This window comes from Panthera leo, chromosome D1 (assembly GCF_018350215.1).
Source record: "Panthera leo isolate Ple1 chromosome D1, P.leo_Ple1_pat1.1, whole genome shotgun sequence".
NCBI lineage: Eukaryota > Metazoa > Chordata > Mammalia > Carnivora > Felidae > Panthera > Panthera leo.
In genome coordinates this window covers 93,562,484-93,583,772 of record NC_056688.1, presented here as the reverse complement: position 1 = coordinate 93,583,772, position 21,289 = coordinate 93,562,484, and the positions used below count along the sequence as shown (strand labels likewise).

The following is a 21,289-nucleotide window of genomic DNA, read 5'->3' as shown; positions in this document are numbered from 1 at the left end:
GGGAGGTGAAATATAAAGAATTTTAAGACAGGCAGAAAAATATGTGAGTTCACTATAGGTATATACGTATTTGTTTTTCTTTATGCAAAAGGGATAATTCATTGGACTGTAGGAATCAGGAAGGGCTTATCAGTCAAGATTTTATCTGCTTTGCTTAGAAAAAAAAAGAATATAATTTATGTGGGTGGATAATGGACAAAAGCAACTCTAAGTTGAAGGAAAGCCAGTAGGTAAGGCATGGCGGTGAAGAAGTGCATGGAATATTTAAGAGACAGAAACATGGTCTGATGAGCCTGAAGCTCACAGATGATAGACATGAGGCTATTCATAAATGCTGGACTGAAAAAAGGAGAGGTTTGATAGCCACGCGGAGCAGTCTGTGTTATATTCAGTGTGGCATTACTGAAAGTATATGAATGGAGGCTACTTTTTCCAAAAAGAGCTAAGGGTGCATGCAGAACTAGAGGAAGATCTGTGACCAGATCATCATTGTCTTGTATTAAAATACAATGGTAGGGGTGCCTCGGTGTCTCAGTTGGTTGAGAACCTGACTTCAGCTCAGGTCATGATCTTGTGGTTTGTGAGTCCAAGCCCATGTTGGGCTTGCTGCTGTCAATACAGAGTCCGCTTCAGATCCTCTGCCCCACTTTCTCTCTGCCCCTCCCCCACTTGCACTTTCTCAAAAATAAATAAACATGAAAAAAATACAATGGCATTCAGTATTATATGGTAGAAAGAAAAGTGAATTTGGAGCTAAAAGATAGGGGCCAATTGATTAATGCCTCTAAAACTTATCTTCCTCAACACCCCCCCCCCAACATAAACGTTAGCAGTTCCTTTGTCTAGTTCACAAAGCCATTGTCAAGAATATATATATTCAAGACAATGATGATTATCTCCTTCAGACAAATGTGAAAGTCTGATTGTGACGTGGCATTTTAAAGGAGTAAATTTAGACAAAGATGAATGTCACTGGAGTGAATGCTTCTTAATAACCAGCCAGTCACCACCCTGGTTCACAGATGATGGGTATTGATCAAGTGTGTATCATCTGTGACCACAGTCAAGCCTCTCCCTCAATCCGTAACTGCTGTCATGGCTGAGCGTTGTCCTAAAAACTTCCCCAGTTGGAAGAGACCATAGAGCAACAAAACAGTCCTATTCTGCTTAGACTTCTTTCAGTTGTTTCTATGGACTTTGCCAAAAGTTTCTTAGCCATTGCACCATGTGGGGCAGACAAGGTGAAGATACCCTCATAATCAATGGGCAAAGACAAATGATGAAATGGAGCCTAGAAAGTTTCAGTGCAATTAATTGGAAAAACATTCATCTGAAATCGAGAGGACTTGACATTTAGTCCAATTCTGACTTTAAAGCTCTGAACTTAGAGATTGTTCTTTTTTCCTCTTCCTCCTCTTACCTTCTCTCTTAGCTATGAGTTTTGGAATACATACTTACTTGTGGTATCTTTTAAAGTAGTTAACCTCAAAATCTTCACTGTGAAGGACTTATCACCATTTTGCAAGGAGGAAATCTGAGACTCAGAGAAGGGTTGTTCTATGCAAAAGAAACTCAGAGAAGTAAGTGACTGCACTAAGATTCAAATTGAGGTCAGCCTGACTACAAAGTCAGTTATCTTTTAACTCTACTATGCTGCTGCTTATATTTAAAACAAATGGAGGGGTGCCTGGGTGGCTCATTTGGTTAAGCATACAACTTCGGTTCAGGTCATGATCTCATGGTTTGTGGGTTCAAGCCCCCCTTCAGGCTCTGTGTTGACAGCTTGGAGCCTGGAGCCTGCTTCAGATTTTGTGTCTCCCTCTCTCTCTGCTTCTCTTCCACTTGCACTCTGTCTCTCTCTCTCTCTCTCTCTCTCTCTCTCAGAAGTAAAGTAAATATTTAAAAAAATTTAAAATAAAATAAGCTATAAAAATAAAACAAATGGATAACACAGAACTTCCCTGATACTATTTTACTCCACATATATAATCACAAAACAATGCTAAGATGCACAAAACTAAACATTACAGAATTGTTTGGGACAGGAGAAAATTATTGGAAAAAGAACATAATTTAAAATGTCCACTATTAGGGGATTGATGAAATAAATTATAATAATTCTGTAAAGTGAAATATTACATGGTCCTTGAAAACAGTGAGGTAAGCCCATATGTGTTGATGTGCAACGATTCTAGCTTTCTTTGCCAACTATAACCAAAGCAGAATAATATAAATTATATGATTTCAATTTACAAAAATGATAGGATACTGTATTTGTTTATAAGCATATAAAAGGAAGGATGTAAAAGAAACTGCTAATACTGGTAACTTCTAGGTAGAGAGAAACAGAGACTTTTATTATGCATCTACTGTATATTTTATTGCTTTTATTACATGCATATTGTTATTTATTTTTTTAAGAATCAAAATTAGATCATATAAATTGAGAGAGTATCTATGATTACTCACAACTCCCAAATTCCACATTTGAAAATTATCTCACTTTGAACAACTCAAATATATAATTTCTGAATATGGTTCCCCTGTGGCCAAAATTTGAGACACTTGCATGTGTATGAAAAATGTATGTGTGTGTGATGTTACTTTCAGGACGACAGCTGGATGGGGGAAAACGGTCAAAGGCTGACTCCCAGCATATGGCCTCACAGGTTTCTCGATTCCTGCACACAGAGCATTCTGGGCAAGGTCAAGGGCAGGCAAGAAAGTGATTCGTTAAACTTCTGTGGTTGATGCACACTAGATGGATGCTGCAAGTCAGCATCTTGTACCTGTAGACCCTGGGCTGTAGCCCTTTGTTTAAAGGACAAAGATCATTTCAAGTAAGGAACTTGAAAACCACATGCGTAGAGATGAAGAGCCAACAGTACAGATGGCAGACAGAATTGGAATCCCATTGCTCAGATGCAAGTTCCAATGTTTGGGAAAAAAAAAAAAAAACATTGTAATTAATAATAGTATTTCTAAGTCTGAGCTTGACTCCTACACACTTGAAGGAATTTAGCTTAATAACAATGGTCATGTTTTAATTTGTTATTCATTTAGAGGGAACACGGTGTTGTATAGTATTTTGTCTATAACCAACAAATACTGATCCTCTGTTCCCAAGAAGCTTGTCATTATATAAAGACACTTTTTTTTCCCTTTTTGGTCAGGCTAAATGAAAATCCATGTCCAAAATTTTATTTACAGGTAAGGTTAATAATATTAGCTAATGGATCAGGAGAAAGACTCAATGTCTTGAAGAAAGACATGATAGCCTCTTAGAGTAGTGTAAAGTAATTTTCCATGTATTTATTTCCCTTTTACTCATTATTTATAGGTGAATTATGGAAAATTGGAAATATATTTTGATTTTGTATCAAAGTTACCAGTTTATTTTATTTTGTTTATTTTTAGTTTTAATTTTTTAATATTTATTTTGAGAGAGAGAGAGAAAGACAGAGGCAGAGACAAAGCATGAGAAGGGGAGAGGCAGAAAGAGAGGGAGACACAAAATCCGAAGCAGACTCTAGGCTCCAAACTGTCAGCACAGAACCCGATGCAGGGCTCAAACTCACCAAACATGAGATCATGACCAGAGCCGAAATTAGATGGTTAACTGACAAGGCCACCTAGATGATCCCAAAGTTACCATTTTAGTTTATCTAATAAGATATTCTTTTGTTCTTTTTCTAACCTGCTAACTGTGGATTATCTCTAAGACTCATAGATCTTTTCTGTGTATCTCTTTGCTTTAATGGTTTCATTTACGACCAAGAATCCCTATGGTTTCCAGATCTACATTTGTTCTGTTTTGTTTGTTTGTTTGTTTGTTTACTTATTTATTTAGAAAGCACACATGCGTGAGCAGAGGAGGGGCAGAGAGAAAGGGAGAAAGAAAATCCCAAGCAGGCTTTACTGTCAACATGAGCTGAATGCAGGGCTTGTTCCCACAAACCTTGAAATCATGACCTGAGCTGAAATCAAGAGTCAGATGCTCAACCAACTGAACCACCCAGGTGCCCCTCCAATATGCATTTCTAACTAGATTTCCCACCATCTCTCCAGGACCTTACCTTAATTTTCCATAGAATATCTTCTCTCAGATTTCTCATATTAATCTGGAACATACTTTTTCAAAACCAACCTCATTTTAGCTCATTGCCTACCCCGGTCTACCTCACCCGGTCTACCTCACCCTCTTCATTTCCATTCATATATCCCAATCACAGACTCTTCTTTCTTTCTTACTCCAAAATTTTAGAGTCATTTTTTATCAGACTTTCATCATTGTTGATTTGCACCTAGATTTGCTCATAGTCTCCCTTCTTAAGTATTCTGTTCTTCCATGGTTGTTACCATTGTTTAAATTCTCATTTTCTTAAAAGCTACCTGGTATCACTGTATCCAAATTATTCTCTATTGCCTGCCCACTGATCCAATTTGTTCAGAGATATTGCCTGAATCCTATCATGTATGGTATCTATGGTGGTCCATCAGAAGCCTTCCTTATTCCTCTGCTTTCCCCAAGTCAGCTGTCATATTTAATTCTCATTGCTCTCTTTTACACTAACTTTTCTAAATACAAACTCTTCATTTATTATAACTTTTCTAAAGACCCTGGGCTTTTGCAGGACTGAGTCTCATTGCTTATCACAAAATCACTGATCCCATCAATTAAAAGTTTATCTCCTCACAACATAGCTAAAGTGATCTCTCTCATCCTAACATATTTTTCTTTTGCTTTCCAAACTCATTCATTGTTTTAAAATCAGCATTCTTTATGTGAACTTTTGTGAACTTAGACATTCAGTTTGTACTATATTCTTGACATGTAACTTAACAAAATGCATGACCATACTATTTTGAACATCTGGTACAGCTCTCTTCTTGAGTTTAGGCTCCTTTGGCAATTAGACATTTATTCTTTTCTCTCCTTTATTGTGATGGTTTTGCCACCCTGATTATTGTCCAGACCCCCTACCCAAGGCATGCGAAGTGACTAGTGAAATTTACATATTTTCTATAAAGTAGATCCCCAAAGCCTGGGTATAATACCAAAGTACCCCTATGTTCAAGTTCCAAAAATACTTGAAAAAAATCATCATTTGGGGGACCTACATATACTCAACATATGCTAATACTAAATTTTAAAATAATATATTTTCATGTTATTATTTTAGGAACATAGGAGGAAAGGACACATTTTTCTTTGAACTACCAGTTGTCTTAGGTAATTTTTACCTAACTTGTTTTGCTACTTTTCTCTTAGATGAAAATGGCATAATTATTTCTTAAAACCCTACAGGTCTAATTGGAAGATTTTAAACATTTTTTTTCTGAAATCAAAATTGGCCTTTTATAACCCAAGAATAAAATATATGGCTTTTCTTTTGAAAATATTTTCAATTATATTACCTCTCTTTTGATAATTAAGGATATATCATAAATACTCCCCTCAAATAAACATGTTAATTTTATAAGAAAATGGAAGGATTTCTTTTTTAAACTGCTTATGCAAAAATTTCTACCTGACACAAAATAACTCTGCTGTGACTTTCTACATAATTACTATGTTCATTTTTTTCCCTGCATTTCTAATAGTAACAAAAATGAATATGGACAAATAAAGATTCCATACCTGGTAATCATTGCTAATATTTTGCATTCTCTGCTGCAGTGTTCTGGTGAAATATATCTATATCTATATCTATATCTATATCTATATCTATATCTATATCTATATCTATCTATATCTATTTCTTTTTAGAGTGCATCATTGCTTTGTAAGATCACAAGTCATTGAGTGCTACCAAAGGAAGGAACCATTGTGAAAACACAGATGAAGAACCTCAATCTTAAATTAGGTGGGAAGGGTTGGAGTAGAGAAATTATCTTTAGTAAAAGGTGTGTTGTTTAATGAAGGAGGTAGAAGGAAGAAAGTGGGAGCTATTTCAAGAGAAATGAATTAGGAGAACTCAGTACATGGTTCTTGGGTCATTTGTCCAGTACTTGCTCCCAGGACAGATACCAAACCTCATTTACTAATATTGGCACCTTTTGTGGCTTTGGCACTAACTTATGGTTACAGACTTTGAGTCAGGATCTGATTTTCTTATAGCTCTGGCTTCCCTAGATTATTTGACGGGTTTCACTACTGTTCTTAGAGAACACAATTGAATGTTCTAACAGCATTACTTGTAGAAGTAAGTTTCATAGATTTGCCTAATAGTTCCCAAGAGCCCTTAGACATTAGCACTTGTAATGCTTGTAGTATAGAGACCTATTATTTGGAATTTCCCAGTTTCACAAACTGATATAGTTTCTATTTTCTCCCTTCCATCCTATACGAATGAAGAGGTATTTTTTGTTTTTGTTTGGTTTGGTTTGTTTGTTTTTATAGGTAACACTGTGCAGAATTGTGAGTCTCATAATAGATAACTAGAGACATGATGGCTAGTAAGGCTATCCGGGAAAATAACATATGCCTGACCATTCTTACATCCCCTAGTCTCTGTAGATCACTTTTCTTGATGTTATTTTTTTTTAACTGATGTATAATTAACATACAATGTTATATTAGTTTCAGGTATACAACATACTGGTTCAACAAGTCTATACATTACTCAGTGTTCACTACGATAAGTGTACTTACCATCTGTCACCATATAATATTGTTACGAGATTATTGATTATATTCCCTATGCTGTACTTTCTGTCTCCATGACTTACATATTTTATAAATGGAAGTTTGTACCTCTTAATCCCTTTGTCTATTTCACCCATCTCCCCAACCACCTTCTGCTGGCTTTTGTGAGAATCGCTCTAATTCCTAACTTCAAAGTATCTTTGTACTTTATATTTGTTGAACTTATTTATCTGTCTGCATGTTTGTTCCCCAAATATCCCAAAATCTATAGTCCAGTGTCTATACGTCTTTCATTATGAGATTCTTAGCATATATTGGTTGCCCTTCAACTAATGCAAGACTTCTGAATTATGATTATGCCATCTATAGGGGACTGATTTGTGAACCACTTCCCTGATGAAGGCTATTTCAGTGCTCTGGTGGTTTAATAACATAAGACATTAATACAGAAATGGGCATATTTGGAAAAAGAACATTTATTTTTAAATTTTTTTTTTATGAAAGTAAATGAGAGGTGTGGATGCTAGTAAGAGTTCTTTAAAAGTATATTCAAGATATTTTATTCCTAATTCTAGAAGTATTTGTATTTGTAATAGATGATGTGAAAAGTACATAAAAGCACAAAGAAGTTGAAAATGACCAACATTTCCACCAGTTAAGTATATCCAATTTGATAACATTTTGGTATATACCTTTTAAAGTATATACCACACTTCCTGGTTAAAACCATGGACTCTATTTCTAGACAATCTTGTTTTAAACCTTTGCTCTATCACTTCCTAAGAGTATAACTTTAGACAATATACTTAACCTCTCTGTGCCTCAAGTTTCCTGATTCATAATAAGGGCTGTAGTAGTACTGACCTATTTATTTGGTTTCCTGTGAAGATTAAATCAGTTAATCCATGCATAGATTTTCAATTTATGACTGGGTATATTAATGTAGTTTGTTACTGTTACTGATAATAAGGATGATGTTACTATGTACTAGATTGATGGACTTGAAAATTCTCTTTTCTTTCAGTTGCTTAGATAAACTCCTTTTAACTGCAGTCATTTTTGAACTGAATAGTTTTATTTACTTAGTTTAGGAACTAACAAGGCTTACTAAGAAGTATTTCTTACTCATTTCTTTTTTCTTTTTTTTGTGAGCCCCTCAAACTTTTAAACAATAATTGCATTATTTCTTAAGGGTTTTTGAGAAACACCTTGCATTACTTCTTGTAGCTTCTCGTAACTTCTTATGTTCTTGTGCATTTTTGGTTGATTCTTTCAAAGGTGAGTGAACTGAGATATCTAATAATTCAAACATTTTTAAACCTCTCCTTTTGGACTTAAAACACAACAAAAAAGGCCATTTCTTCTCTTTGGCTATTAAACTTCTTTTCCCACTAGCCCACACGCCTGCTCAACTTGCTCATCATCGTTGAGGAATAAACTTTAATCATACAGAGAAACCTTATTCCATTCTTTTACTTCCTCCTGGAAACATCTCTATGGATGTTATAATTATTTCAATGGATAAAAATAATGAAATACGTCATTTTTTCCCCAGTAATCAAATTAAACAAGCACTAGAGTAGAGCTGAGAGTAGAATATCTTTGGCCACATGTTGGAGAAGTAGTAAAATATTTGAAGTTTATTGCCTAATGATTGATGCTTAGAGTTATGTTAAGTGTAAATTCGAAAAGTATGCAGAGCTTCAGAGCTACTTGGTAGAGAGAGGGAAACAAAGATCAGTACACCAAAGCCACAGAGGGGAAAAAAAGCCATAGCCTTTTTACCAGCTAGAACAAAACTCATGAGATTGCAGGGCTTTACCTCCATGCATTGAATCATCACATTCCATTTGAATGTTAAACAAACATGAGTAGCCTGTTTGCTATCTAGGAGACGATACTGAACCCAATTCATTCTCTGTTCCAGAAGGAAGAGAAGGGAGTCTAGCATGAGAAGATCATCTCTCTTCATGAGGCAGCTTTATTTCCCATCCTGCACCATCCACCTACAGATCTCACTGAATTAGCAGAGGGACTTCATGAAATTCAGGTGTGTTTCATTACAAAAGGTAAATTACTTGCATATTCATTTTCTAAATAATTTTTCAACTGGAATATAACCTTTCTGTTGGTTGTGAACCTTTTGCACAGATAATATTTCTTCTAAGTGTTTCTGATGGTGATTTTATGGAAGCCAGGGCAAAGTTGCATCTGGAGTACAGGAAGTGCACGTGCATATGGGATTAGGTATTCCAGCAGCACTATGCTTGGTTCATATTCTGTATGTTCAGAAGCAACTCTAATTCTTCATATTTTCAAGTAACACTTCTTGGACTCCCAAGATATAAGAACACTTGGGAGAAATTAACTGATTCAAGAGAATAACTTAATGATTTTCTAAATGTGAAAGACTCAGACACAGTATTTACTAGAGGAGACTGCTGTAAAATCATTACAGTTTATTATCAACAGCATACAATGCTCTTTTAAACCAAGATATTTTGCTTTATTACCCCCAAAGTAGCTGCATGTGCTGTATTCCCTTATACCAGAATGCTCATGGTAGGGGAAGATCTTTAAATAATCCTCATCCGGAGCAAGGAAAACAAAAGGACTCACAGCCCTTCATCACATAGGCCCCGAGTGACAAAATACAGCTCATATTGTGGTAATTTTCCAAACAAATCAAGACCTCTGATTAAATAAGTTGGGCCTTAGGCTTCCTGCGATTCTAAAGACTATCAATAGAAGCATTGTGGCACAGTCTTATTAGACTCATTGGAGCTATAATTAGCCATTGGAGAGAAACAAAAATGTAAAAAAAAAATCCATCATGATTAATTTTCACAGGATGTCTTGGAAACCTTACAGGAGGAATTAGTAGTCTGCCTATTTATAATTAACAGATCGCAAACACTAATGCATTTTCCCAACAGGGACTATTTAAATGGAAAGCTTTGTTGATGTGAGACTTAAATACATAGACTTGAGTGCCTGGAAGATGTGTTTTACAGAGATTTTAGGACAATGCAGTATGTTCTCTTGATTGGAAGTTCTTTTGGTTGCTTCTACTTGAAGTGGTCCTAGGGGAGAATCCCCTTGGCTTCCTTTAGCTAAGGCAGCATGTGCAATATGGGGGACTTGGATCTCACGTTCACCTCAGAGAGAATCCTGCAGCCAGCACAGACATCAGAAAGGAATTAGCACTTTAGTTAAGTGTTAGCATCCAATTTCTAACATGGTTATATGTGGAATTTTGTGATCACCTCAGCCAATCAAAATTGACAAAAGAACTCAAATTTACATATATGGGAATAGGTGATTATCATAGAAGTCATTAAAGTATTTGAGCTGACACACAATAGGGTGTTAATGTCTCTCTATGGCTGTAAGGTAATAAAATCATATTTTATAACAATTCTAATTTGTGAATACTAACTTCAAAAGAGAACATACTGCATAAAAACTGCCAATGTAATAAATTTGCCCCTGCCTCTAACCTTGTCCAGACCACTTGTAGGGTATCCATTCTAGATAACATGATTCCACATCATGAATTCTTTCAATGGCAAACACTGCTTTATCATACAGTTAAGAGCCACTGTAGTCTAGCCAGTCTTTATGGTTACAGTCTTAATCTTCTATATTTTCTAATGTTGCCCCGATTTTATTAGTTACTTAATATTTCAGGACCTTCCCATATTCTTTTCTACTGTCTTTGCTCTTTTCAATCTGAAAAAAATCTTGCTCAACCTTTAAATTCTTTAAAACTCAGGCACATAGAGAACTCTTACTTGAATTTGTTTTGGCCTATCATTGCCTGTTGCAGCCTCTTGGCTGCAATAATACACCCCACATATGTGCTAATATGACATCTAGTGTGTGACTCTATTATCATGTCTATGGATTTGTACTGTAACACTTGGTAGACATGGATTATGTCCAGAGAATATCTGCTCCCTATATGTTATGACTTTGGGAGGTATCTAACTCAACAAATGTTGAATAAGAAGACTTGTCAATGTCTATAGTTAACAGGTATTTAGTATACTTGTTTATTTCATCTTATGAAAACATTTGTGTGTTTTCTATGTTCCCATTTAACACGGATTCAATAAAGGATGAGGTTTTTTTTCTGAATTGAGCTGACAAGTAGCCACTAAGTCTTAGAAATATATCTGAATTACAGAGGAGCAGAGTAACTTTTTTTTAAAAATCTCATTGACTTACTGAGCATGCCACTTAAGAGAGAGAGAGGGAGAGAGAGGTGAGAGTGAGAGAGATGAAAGATGTATTTAAGAAGTTGCTAAAGTAAATTTATGACCTTCATTTTTATTGTATTGCACCTGAAAAGCATGGAAATTAGGATGGGGGGAAGCCCAAACCACTTTAGATATTGGTGTGTAATGGGCTGTGTACATTTTGGATGACAGAGACTAGTTACCAGTAAGGAGAGACTAAACTGATTTCTGGCTCATACCTTTCCTAAAGTAAACATTATATTTGTTATAACAAAAGTTTAATTTTATTTCAGTCCTTTTGCTAGACTAAACTATTTATAGCTATAGATGTTAAATAATGAAAGGATGGTCTATGACTTCAGACTTGATTTCTTTCACTTTCTTACCTGTGAACCCCACTTATCCATGAGCTTATATTTTTTTTAATTTGCATTTTTACGAGAAATGTTAGTGCCTCTCAGATTATCTTTTTTATACCTAAGTATGTATCTTATATCCATGGTATTTTAGGAGATTTGAAGGGAGAAACATTATAAGTTAATAAACTATTTTCTTAAAACTGCTAGAGAAACTCTCATTGTTGGCAAGTGAAATGGGCCTTACAGGTCACAGAACAAAATTAGAGGACAAAAAATAAAAATGAGGAGAAAAGTTACATCTTTGCTCATTAACTCAATTCTTTTACGGGGGGCCTGATCTCATGAACCGTGAGACTATGACCTGAGCAGCTGAAACTGACTCAGATGCTGAACTGTCTGAGCCACCCAGGCACCCCTCATTATTCAATTCTTAACAGTAGTAGCAGTATCACTCAAGCTACCTGCTAGTAAATAGGGTATCCTTGGTATATTTTCTCGTATTTAGTTGTGACATTTTTATTCCTGAAAATGTTGAGAACTTAAACATTTGCAGCAAGTATTGAGGTTGCATTTATCCTCAGAGGTAAGTGAGACTGCAAATCTTAGAGCACCAGAGTATACTCAGATGGCCCACCAAGTCAGAGGCAAAGAACTTTAGAAGGGAGAAAGGAAGAGAAACAAATGTTTAGTTGCTTGATTAGAATTGAATACACATCCAGCTGCTTTGAATTCATCGTGAGGGAAAGTAGAGCCCCACACCGGTGATGTATGCCTATGGGGAAGTGCTTTTTGGAATAACCTGAGACTCGGGGACAAAATCTCTCAACGGAGAATACAGAAATTAGGTTCAAACTAAGCTTTGGGTGTCTATGGTAAACTTCCACAATTATGTAACATCTCTAGTTAATTTTCTCATTTTAAAAATGGCAATAGGATTATCTGGTTCACCAGGTTGTAAGGAATAAATAAGATAACATATATAAAGGCAATGTTTTTCATGTTAAAAGATGAGATAAGAGAGAAATTGAAAGCTATAGATATAGATATCTGTATATCAGTCTCTTTTCTCCCATGCAAAGAGTTCTGTGCCTGGGCTGGCTGCTGTCATTTGTCTTACTTTCATTCCACTTGTCCCTTTTTGGAAATCCCAAATGTAAAAAATTGTAGTGTGATCACTTAGGGGAAAACAAACAAACAAACAAACAAACAAACAAAAAACCTGACTTGGCTTCATGCTCAACTAGTTCCAATCCCTGTTGCAGTGTGCTTTTTGTTTTTTAAGTAAAAGCTAGATTATGTGCCTCTAATCAAACCTTTGTAAATTGTCAAATTGACTTCTGGATTAAGATAGCAGATTGAGCACATGCTTTTTACATCCTTTCCATTGATATTTAAATGTCATTATGACAGTAAAAGAATAGATCTGCAACACAGACCAGTATCAGAGGGCATGTCTTAGACAGTTCAGATGTTTTGAAGAACTTTATAAGAAAATACATGGGATCACATTGATAGGTAAACCAGAAGAGAGGATACTGCCCCTGCAGATGCGTGGTGGAGAAGAACCATTCTTTTCCACGTAGTTGCGGACTCTTCTAGCTTGCTGTCAGCAAGTACAAAGAGCAGGAGCAGACAGTGGGGATAGACTTTTGGGTGACTAACTACAGAACTATGCACTCAAGAGCAAGACAAGTCAGATCCCCTGTTTCCTTCCTTTTTCCTTCTGTTCCTCCTCCTGACCCTATTCAACGACTGTTACAGAGCGCTGTGCCAGAAAGGATTTTGTAATCCAGAAAATATGTAAATTTCTCTAAAGAAACTGAAAAATATGGAAGGGTAGGGTTTTGTTTCTCAGTGTTCATGCTGGCATCTGAGAGATAAGCCTGGCAGAGACTGAGGCATAGAAGGAAATACTCTGAAGCTCTTCAACACCAAGTAAAAGCCACCTCATTTTGATATGGAGGTGGAGGGCCTCATAGCACCTGTCTGCCCCCCAGCCAGCAATGACAATACCAACATTTCTGTATAAGAGAAACACAGAAGGGGTTGTCTCAATTCAAGGGAGGATCTAGCAACCTTGACTCAGAGCTAGTTTTGCAAAAATGAATCACAGTTATGAATTAGATCATTTGCTTATTACAGGTGGTTTAGGGGGAGGAAATCCTAATGAAGATTTGGGAAATTGTCCTGCAGTCACATCCCCATAGCAAGCACGCTTTATCTTTGATGTGTGTGTTTATTTGGGGTGGCTAAGAAAACAGTATTAAAAGTTATGGAGCAGAGAAAGTAATATAAACCCAAATTTCTCCCTCTTGATCCCTACTACCTACACAAATGCTGCCCGGTAACATAGCTTTACTTTGCTTTCAAGGTTTTTGGTCGGTTCTTCTATTCATTTTTTTTATGTTTATTTATTTATTTTGAAAGAGAGAGAAAGTGAGCAGGGGAGAGGGGCAGAGAGAGAGAGGGAGAGAGAATCTCAACAGGTTCCGTGCTCAGTGCAGAGCCCGATGTGGGGCTCAATCCTACCACTGCAAGAGCATGACCTGAGCCAAAATCAAGAGTCTGATGCTTAACCAACTGAACCATCCAGGTGCCCCCAGTTCTTTTATTCAGAGCAGAAGTCAGGTGGGGTAGATTGTTTGCTAATAAACAATCAAAAAAGAATTCAGAAAGGCATACAATATACCTTTATATCTCACTTATAAATCTGAACATTGGTTGGAGTGTCTCTGATTCAGCTTTAGGGTCTCTAAGCATCAGCTGTGGTGGCTCTAAGGCTCATATCTGTGTGTGGAGCTCAAAGACTATGGCTACTTAAGATATTTTTTTCTCATGATGATGGCATAGGCAAAGATGACAAGCTTAATAACCATACAGGCTATTTCAAGCATCTGCTCAAGTCATTTCCACCAACATCTCATTAGCCAAAGCAAGTCACAGGGCCAAAACTAAAATCCATGGTTGGAAAAGTTTACTCAGTACACCATGGGGCCATGACAATGGTGTACATATAGGAAATGATTCCAGCGGAATGAATATTTGTAGCTAATAATTCAATTTGTTACAGCAAAAGAGACCCAAATTCAAAATTGAAACCTTACCAACTTTCAGCGCCATTCAGTCTGGTCCTTCATCTTTCAAGTAAGGTTATATCCAGAGGTCAACATTTTAGGAAGATTACCAGGAAAGAATAAAAGACACCAACAGTCACGTATAATTTGGAAGAGGTTATTGGATTTTATAGGAATGAAGACAAACCTGATTTCCCATGGAAGTTTCTTTCTTCTTAACTCATTTTCTATCCAATATCCACTGCTCCTCTAATTCTACAGATGGCTGTGTGTGAAAGGATGATAATGCATGATGGAGGGATTTGCATAAAGGTTGAAGTGAAATTTGCATTGTCCTAGATGCACCAGTCTATTTTAGACAGAACCTGGCAAATCATTTGGGATTTAATGAAAAATATCTGAGTAGGATATGAAGCTGTTTTCCTAGGAACAGTTGAAATTATATTGTCTTGAGTCATTTGAGAAGACAGCACCGCCCTCCATCCTACCAGAGGATAGTGAATAGTCCTGGAGCTTCCGGTGAAGCACTTGTTTTTCATCTCAAGTGAAGATTTCTTGATAGTATCTATGCCCAGTGTACAAAGGCATTGTTTAAAAAGGATTGTACAGGGGCGCCTGGGTGGCTCAGTCGTTAAGCGTCCGACTTCGGCTCAGGTCACGATCTCGCGGTCCGTGAGTTCGAGCCCCGCGTCGGGCTCTGGGCTGATGGTTCTGAGCCTGCAGTCTGCTTCCGATTCTGTGTCTCCCTCTCTCTCTGCCCCTCCCCCGTTCATGCTCTGTCTCTCTCTGTCTCAAAAATAAATAAACGTTAAAAAAATTTTTTTAAAAAATAAAAATAAATAAATACAAAGGATTGTACAGTGATGAGAAAACATATTAAATTGCATATTTTGAAAAAGAGTAAATGGTGGCTATGGATCATTTCTCTCATAAACTATACCAAGAGATGCCATTGCAGGGACATCAATAAGATCCCTAATAATACCCTTTAGCAGTATCACTCCTCTTAAAGTAAAAGTCAAATTAACTGTTAAATAATTTATGATAGTTGGAATCTAATGAAAAGGACTTGCAAATTACAAGACTGGAAGTTTAAAAGTTGAAGGACACATTGTAACTACAGGAACATAATGGGCCTGAAATTCACACCCAGGTTTTGTTATTACTCATACATCTCATCTGACATTAACAGAATTCAGCCTGTGAATCACAGAATTGCATTCATTCTTGGGCACCATCTCTTATCTTATCCAGACAGAAATGTGTTAATTAGCATAACAACATCGATTGTATAACTGTGTGATAATTATAAAATTGTAGCTGATTTCACTAAATTCTAAGTCTACAAATATATTATCATTGCAATTAATGGGGAGACTCATTATTTTGAAACTTGACAGGTATTTCTTAAATTGTTCTTTTCCTGCAAGGTTTATGTAACCCTCAGTTTTTGTTTTTATCACAAATACTCAAATTTCATTCCTCTCTTCCTTGTTCCTTTATACCTTCTTCTCTTCTTCCTTCCTTGCTTTTTTCTTCCCTCCTGTTCTTGGTTTAATTTATTATTAAATTTATTGAAACAAACAAACAAAAAGATTTAGTAAACCTTAAAAAGCATACACCATTTTGTTCCCTTTTTAGCCTAAAGATCAGTGGTATTGTAGACACTGCCTAAGGGTTTTTAGTCGTGAAACGTTCACTATGATTGTCATATGGAATAGACTGCAGCATGTACTATTATAGACCAGACCTTTCAAGTTAATCCACTTTGTTTAAAACCAACACATATATTTCTGTAAAAAAAAAAAAATAATCTGCCAGCAATCAAAACAAGAACAAGGGAGAAACAAAATGGGAGTGGTTGTGAGGCATGAGTGAGCTTTATGAAAAACTCTTAAAATGGTGTTCAGAATGTTACTATTATTGCTTGATTAATTATAGCAGTAAAAAATGAGATCTAAGTCAGTTCACCTCTACTGCATATTGACTATTTTGTTTTTGCTTTCCCAATGCACGATCACAGTTGAGCACCACAGCAGTCTGATGAGAAGTAGGGCAGAGTTTTATTAGAGAAGGTGTATTTCCTTGATCCCTTGACCCACTTTATAACAGGCTTCAACTCTTTAACCTTCTCTAGGATGAACCTGGGCAGTTGCTTAGTGACTGCTTGTCAGCTGCTTAAAGCTTTTAAGATGACATTTAAAGGGGGTGCTTGCCTGTTTCTAAATGTCTTTCTGAGACATGGAGGTAGACATTGTGAATGAGTGAGGTAGAAGCCCAAGAGAACAAAGTATGAAATAGATATAACACATTGGATTTGGCTTTAGTGAATATAGATCTGTTTAGGTTTATCTTTAGCTGATTAGAATCTTGGTCAATGTTTCTTCTTTCAACTAAAAGATAACTTGAAATGAATCCTATGACAATATATGCACATCAGCTTTGTTAAAATAGCATTACCTGTCCAATGAATGTTGTGCTGGTAACTTGCTTGTAAGACACTTCTTTCAAGAACATGACCTTACCCCATTTTACAAAACAATTCTGGGACTCAACGTTCAGAATCACCTTTAGAATCGATTTACGAGACTTAATGAAAATATATCATGTTACCCTAAGATTGGAACAAGTTCTGAACTCAAATGAATTTACCCAATTTGAAAACTTACCTCCCTTATTCATTAGTCTTAGGTTGTTGGAATGATTCTCCAAATTCGGATTTTTCTCTAATATGATATTAAACATATTATATATCTTTTTCACTAAGAATTTCAAAAATGTAAGCCAGTAGAATTTCTGGGTAAAGAAGGTAATATCCGTAGTAGTTTTATTAAGAAAAGAAAAATAAGGTAGTGTTCCTTTGGATGAGTCATATCTTGTAAGATTGTTGAACGGTTTGGAAACTCACATCTTCTGTGTGGACTATACATATAAATTTATTTCTGTGATACAGAAGTTTGCCCATTTTTTTAAACTTTGGTGCCATTTAAACAAAGATCATTATTTTTTTTTTAAGTTTTTAATGTTTATTTGTTTTTGAGAGAGACAGACACAGAATGTGAGTGGGTTAGGGGCAGAGAGAGAGGGAGACAGAATGCGAAGCACACTCCAGGCTCCCACCTGTCAGCTCAGAGCCTGACATGGGGCTCGAACTCATGAGCCCAGAGATCATGACAGGAGCCGAAGTCGGACACTCAACCGACTGAGCCACCCAGGTGCCCCATAAACAAAGATCATTATTAATAGCAGAATGTTAAGATGTAGAGTTTGATCAGCACTCCTGTTTATGATTTTGAAGCAATAATTGGTCATTTAAGGATAGTGGTCTTCATTATGACAAAATTGCTATGTTAATGTCTAAAATAATTTTTGATAAAAGTAAACTGATGATAAAAACTAGCTAAGTAGTTCTGTTTGTGTATCTATTAAGTCTTTGCTGTAAATTGACAACACTGAAATCATATCTAATGAATAGGAGTAAAATCCCCCAGCTTTATAAAAGATGCACAAATTCTATTATAGTCTTTGTCACAAGGAACACAGTAGCAAAGGCTCTAAACAAATTGGCATTACAAGTTAATTGCTTGCCCAAACTCAGCCTTCTTGAACTGAATCTTGTGCCAATTACTAATTGCAGCAAGACACCCTAGAGCAAGAGAAAACGTTTGAGATTGAAGTTGGTAAAATTAGGTTCAACTGGGCATTTTAGTCTCCTTCAAGTCATTTCGCCACTGCTAATAAAAATGCTGTGAATTAAAACCAAAAACGAAACTGTGTTATTTGGTTGGGTGAGGTGTGAACTAGAGAAGGGCAAGAGGGAATGCCATTGTCATTCTCTTCTGTCTGCATTCAGAGCACCCAGAACAGAGCTGGGTGCAGATGTCAGAATAAATGAAGCAACATACATTCAGAGCAGAGCCAGGGGGCAGTAGTCATTGTTCACAGTGATTCAATCTTAAAACAGGGGACCTGACAAAATGTTATTGTGGTGTGGTAAAAGGTGTCTACAAGAAAATATGCTAACAATATAATTACAGGAAATGAAAGTGTTTATTAATGAAACAAACTAAAAAGCTGACAGCAGGAAAAGAAGGTTGGAAGGTGTTGTCTGGAAGCAAAATCAGGAATACCCATTTTAAAGAATAAAAAATGGTTAGGCACACAGGCTTTTGGCTGGAATAAATGAAAGCAAATCAATAATGCAGTGAAGGGGGCAGAAAGCTAATGGTTCTTTTGTTTCAAATTGTAAATGGCATTTTTGTATTCTACTGTAAACCTTAAGTGATGGCTTTGTCTATTACAGTATAGAAAGCCTGCCATTTCACTTTCCTGACTACAACAATCTGTATGTACTAAGACTTGACTTTATTTACTCTGCATTTAGGTACATTTAGGAATGAACTGAGTTATAGCTTTTTGGCATAAGCAGAACTCGTTTCTTAAGACAAGATTTTCACCTTCAACGATTAGGGTCCAAATAGACCAGGGGGAAAGACATAAAAGACAAAATTAATAACATTTATTTTTTTACTTTATTTTCAGAGAGATAGAAAGAGCAAGTAGCGGGAGGTCAGAGAGAGAGAGAGAGAGGGAGAGAGAGAGAAAGACAGAGAGAGAGAGAGGGAGAGAGAGAATACCAAGCAGGTTCCATACGTCAGCACAGAGCCCAATGCAGAGCTCAGTCCCACCAACCATGAGATCATGGCTTCAGCTGAAATCAAGAGTCAGTCATTTAACCAGGCGCTCCAAGTACAAAATTAATAAATAAGAATATTGGGAATATCTTAAGATCTTTTGCTCTGCTGAAGTCATATCTGTTAGCGATTATTTTTTGTGTTTCTAGTTATAAGGAACATTATACCAAATACGAAATGTTATCCTCATGTTAAAGTTGAGGTTCTATTATTTAGAAAGCTTCATAAACTGAAAAAGGTCAAGGAGCTATCCCAAACTAAGTTAGAGAATGCAGACTGTCATGCTTTAGTGGGTTGTTCTAAAGTGAAGGCTCCGGGTATTTCTGGAACCCATTATAAGTTGATGATCAATTGGCAATTGGTTGATCCTATTATATATACATTTTTGTCATATATAAATGTGTATGTATGTGTGTGTATGTACACACACACACACACATACACATATATATTCATTTTACAACTTTTCTGCATCTTTTACTGTCCCCCCCTTCCCCCTTTTTTTCTCCTTTTTCCTTCTCTATACCCTTCTAACTCCATGAAATTTTACTGGCAATCTGCATGTTCATTAGTTTTCCATATATATATATATATATATATATATATATATATAAAATCTTCTAATCAGTTTTTAATTTGGTAGCTCTCTGATTTCATGGAGTGTTCTTTTACTCTATTATACATTATAAGAAGTCTATATGAGGGTCAATTTCAAAGAACAATCTCTAAATGCCATTTGTTATAATGGTGTTTAGGAACAGGACTTTGGTGATGACCTTTTTTATCTATTTTATATATTTAAAGTAGGTCAAACAGAAACACTTACCCTCCTGTATGCCATTCATCATTAATGTAGCTCTATTATCCTCCTTGGTATCTTCTCTTTTTCATGTTAAATAGCTCCCGTCCTCTGAAATTCTCCTGTTAGGAAATTGCTTTATAGTAATCACATTTCTTACCCTTCTCAGGATCTTTTCTATTCTTGCTTTGTCATCTTAGAAATTAGATGAGAAAAATGGAATGTGGTGTGTAAAATGAGGGCATCCATTTACTGTTGTATGTTTCTGAATTTTCTTTTTATTTCTATATACGTGTGTCCACAAAGGAGTCTCCAGTGCCATAAATGCATTCAAAACATTGTCATTTCTGGGATGATAATAAAAAGGTATCTTATATTGGTAGTTACTGAGAAGCAGAAAATAATTTTTATGTAAGCAAATACCCCATCTCTTGCAAAGAATACTCGATACCTCTTACTTGATGGATGCATATGTTTTGAACTTTTTAAGAGTCAGCATGTTAAAACTGGATATACCTAAGGAAGGAATCCTATGTAAACTTTATTTTAAAGATGAAGAAATTGAACTAGTCTGTTAATAAAGATCAATCCTGGATTGCTTAACTCTTGGACCTACACTCTTTTGATATCATTCTATTGATGTCCATGGTATTGCCATGATAGATTGGTTATAACCATTTATGATTCAGAAAGGACTATTTTCCCAGTCAAGTACTGTATAAACAGCTAACACCATTGTGGCTCTAAGGGAGCAGGTGGAAGGAGGTGGTGGAAGGAAAGCAAAATAGCCTTTTGCTTCTAACTATAGGTTATCATCTTGTCTTTTTCCTGAGTGATACATTCCATTTGACTGACATTTCCATGTCCGTGTCTTAAAAATTTGAGATCCCTTAGTTTTAAAATAATTGAGTAATAAGGATGATAATCATAATAACCCTTCTAATTTATATATAAGTATTTATATATATAAATATTTATATTTATAAATAAGTCTTCTGCTACACCGTACCATCTCCCTTTGACTTCTTTTTTAAAAATATTTATTTATTTATTTATTTTGAGATACAGAGAGAGCTCCAGTGGGGCAGAGAGAGAGGGAGAGAAAGAATCCCAAGCAGGTTCTGTGCTGTCAGCACAGAGCCTGATGCAGGGCTCAATCTCACAAACCATGAGATCGTGACCTGAGTCAAAATCAAGAGTCTGATGGTTAACCGACTGAGCCACTTTGATTTCTCTTGATGCACCTTAATGTAGCATCATATGTATTATATAACTACAAATTTATATCCAGTTGAAAATACTGATTCACATATAATTGTATACTGACAAAGGTATACTTCTCTCTTGGCATGATTCCTAACTGATTATAATTTCAGACCCATCCACTTTAGCCAGTGTCCACCCAAAAGTAGCCATTCTACAATGTAACATTTTGTTATACCCATAACTTTATCATTGTCTCCATTTAAATAT

At 36.0% G+C, this 21,289-nt stretch overlaps 1 long non-coding RNA gene across 2 annotated transcripts in view; it reads left to right on the top strand.

Moving 5' to 3' along the window:
- LOC122200869 overlaps window positions 1–21,289 on the top strand; it is a 491,651-nt gene that overhangs the window by 285,465 nt on the left and 184,897 nt on the right. For both annotated transcript variants that reach the window (XR_006193956.1, XR_006193955.1), the window contains exon 5: window positions 8,577–8,699. This is a non-coding gene — a long non-coding RNA (uncharacterized LOC122200869). The remainder of the gene's footprint in view (window positions 1–8,576; window positions 8,700–21,289) is intronic.